The sequence below is a fragment of the Lasioglossum baleicum genome, chromosome 1 (genome assembly GCF_051020765.1).
Source record: "Lasioglossum baleicum chromosome 1, iyLasBale1, whole genome shotgun sequence".
Lineage (NCBI taxonomy): Eukaryota > Metazoa > Arthropoda > Insecta > Hymenoptera > Halictidae > Lasioglossum > Lasioglossum baleicum.
Genome location: NC_134929.1, coordinates 12,738,569 through 12,741,926, shown reverse-complemented (window position 1 = coordinate 12,741,926; position 3,358 = coordinate 12,738,569). Strand labels below are relative to the sequence as shown.

At 40.5% G+C, this 3,358-nt stretch overlaps 1 non-coding gene across 1 annotated transcript; it reads left to right on the top strand.

Annotated features, from left to right (window-relative positions):
- Positions 1-2,888: 2,888 nt before the first annotated feature.
- Positions 2,889-2,971, top strand: Trnal-cag (transfer RNA leucine (anticodon CAG)). Its single transcript has one exon. It is a non-coding gene; the product is annotated as a tRNA-Leu (tRNA).
- Positions 2,972-3,358: the final 387 nt, after the last annotated feature.

The following is a 3,358-nucleotide window of genomic DNA, read 5'->3' as shown; positions in this document are numbered from 1 at the left end:
AATTTTCTTTTTTTCTGGCAAATAAAAAAGGACAAAGAAATTCGAATCACCGTAACCAAATCAAATAAACAGTAGCACGTGGGGTCAACTCAAAGAGCAAATAAAAATTGCGAAAAACGTTCTAACTCGTGCTCTATTTATCTGGCTCGAAAGTTTCATAATTTCCGGGATTCATGGGTCGTAGACGAACCATTTATCATTTGAAATCGTTATCGAGGAAGAGGTTTCGGAAAACGCTTCCCGACGGTGCTTGTTTCGAACCAGAGTTCCCAGAGACGTACGAAGGGGTACAGAGGATTTCTAAAGGGGACGTTCGTTAAACGTTTTCCTTTGGGTAAATCCAGGCTGCACTCGCAAGGTAAAAGTAATCGACGGACTCGCTGTGTCCGCCTTAATTCAACCGATTCAGGGGATACTCGAAACAGAAGGCAGTCTCGAGGCGAAAAACGGGACGGTTTCCGGGGTTTCTCTGGATTTTCCACGTTAACTCAGTGCTCGAGTCGTTTATCCGATGAAAAGGGGAGTGGAAATTGTCAGAGGGCGCGTTTCACAGGGAAAGGAGGAGTGACGGGTCGCGAGCCAAGGGAAAAATTGTTACCGCACTGAAACGCTGACCTCCTTCTCGGTCTCTCTCTCTCTCGTCGATAAAAACGCCCTCAACTCTTATTTTCTTGTTGCACGGAGCCTCGAATCGATGCGCGGACCTATTGAAATTCGAGTGACATCCGAGCCTGTGAAATGTTGCTCGCAGAAACGAACAGAAGACGGGAATCGAAGACCAGGCCACGGTGTCTTGAGAGATCGATGCCTCGCTCCCCTATTTCCTCGCGATTGACGTTCTTTTATGCCAGACAAGCCCCGAGACACGATTCCTGAAAAGTAAAACACCGATCCATCGGACCATGATCGATGATCCCGGCTCCTCTCGTTAGTGGACTCGAATCTTGCATCGGTCGCGGAACATTTGTTAAACCGCCTCGGCAGACGTCGTTGTTAGACCACCGTGGGGAATAGAAACAAATGGAGCACCTGACTTTGAGCGATACAAATCGCTTCGCCGGATGGGACCCGATTTTTCTGTGGTGTTGTCCCGATCGCAATGATTCGAGTGCGTTCCGAGGCTGTTCTCTTGAATGATGTGTATCGCGGAATCAATCGACCTCAAATATCAAGCAAGAACGATCCCGTAAATAACATGTGCCGTTCGTACCGTCGGATTTTTCTCCGGAGACCGTTCACCGCAGAGAATTGTTCAGTAAGCTAGAAAAATGGTATCGAACGCGGTTTCCGGACGGCGCGCTGCGAAATTTGTTCATTTACTATGATATCATACCTTACATATCGCTATTTATATTGCTTTATAAATGTCCATCAATTTTGGAAAGTCACATTTAAGTTATCTTTATCTACAGGGTGGGGCGTTATAAACAGGTCACCTGAATAACTCGCTTACTCTTGAAGATAGAAGAAAATGCATCAGACCAAACTTATTTGGTATCGAGGCGGTCATAATCTGATGTTACTAATTTTTCTATAGGTGGAGACGACAAGGAGATAGAAAGGTCAACTTTGATTTTTTTTTTATGAAAGGGTATGGTTTTTTATTTACATCCTGGAAGTGTGTTTCAAGACAAATACAATGACCTGTTATGAAGGTCATTCAAGGTCACTTCAGGTCAACTGCAATAGAAAATAAATTGTCTCAATTTATTTTTTATCACATGCAAGCGAGTTATTCAGGTGACCTGTTTATAACGCCCGACCTTGTATATTTGTACTGTTTTAATTTTCTTAAATTTATCTTAGAACCTCCTCAATGAATTCTTGTACTATTAGAAATAGTTTTATGCAATATAGCAACAGTAGCACTATGTGAGGAGAAGATTGACATTTTATAGGTATCATTCTTCATCGAAAAAATCTCTCTTCTTCTCAACGTCCCAACAAACCTATTCATTATTTTTTGTCGATCTTTTCTTGAGCAAACAACATTCTCCTGCGCTAGAAACTCATACCGTAAATTTAAAATTGCTGCTGGTAACTTATTAAAAAATTATGCTCTCCCGGCGAATTTCTTTCTCGACCTAAAAATCCGTGCGGGCACTTCATCACGCTCACCAACTTTCTAAAATATGTCTCGGCTTCTATTAAATAAATCAGATTCAAAAACTATGATTTGAATTTTCGATCAATTGGAAAGTAATGAAAGGCATTAGTGGAGGATTCAGGAATTTGTTTATTTATTAACATCCCTGAACAATCAGTTGTTGGTTCTGGATCATTGCTCGTTCGGCCATGAAACACCGTGGTATTAACGATTCGATGGAACGTGCTTATGGTCGAGAATTATGCTTGTTCGCACCCGGAAGAGAAAGCGGCATTGGCGGAAGACCGATTTCTATTACGATATCCGAATGTCTGTCTTCGTTTTCACACAATCGGGTTTCACCAGCCGAGAGAAAGATTTATATTGTACACAAACCATTAAATCAACCTTCAGTTGATAAGGAAGAATTCGCTTTTCGCTTTTATCGATCGAATAGCGCGTTTCTTTACGCGGTTCAAACGATCGTTGCTTCGTGACGCTGTTAGACTGATCATTGTTTTCTTATTGTTGAACGTTTATTTTTTATGTTGTGTGTTTGATAAATATTTGTTAGAGAAGTTCGCTATTTTGAAGATACGATGATTTGTAATGTTTATGTGTTAATTATAGTAATATAGGTGAATTATGTATGAGACATACATCGTTGTTTGATTTAAATGACGGTGAGTAGTTTTCAATAGCACAAATATCCACAAAATTGATTTTGATAAAGTCGCGATAAGAATTTTAAAAATAGATCGGTTGGGAATAGTTGTCGGTGTTTTGGGAAATGTTCTTCCAAGTCAGGATGGCCGAGCGGTCTAAGGCGCTGCGTTCAGGTCGCAGTCCACACTGTGGGCGTGGGTTCGAATCCCACTTCTGACAAATATTTTTTTTCGCTCGAAAAATTTTTGAAATTCTAGCCATATATTCCTACAACAGGCTAAATAAATATTTTATCAAACTTGCGTGATAACGACCATTACTTTTAATGTAAAGTCGAAAGATGATAACAAATTGCATAAGTCCTACATATTAAAGAGTTGAAGTACGAACGGTCTGTGTATGTATGTGTGTATATTAACAGCCAACCCTATATATGTATAGCTAAGTTTATAAAAATAGAAAATCAGGAATAACAGAAGAATTGTAAAATTACGTTCGCCAACAGATTGCAAAGAGAAGACAGATTGAAACGAGCGCCTGCGACAACCACGTCGGTCGTTTACTCCTACCTATCCCTGTGCCCAATTTTGTTAATAAACCCGTTTT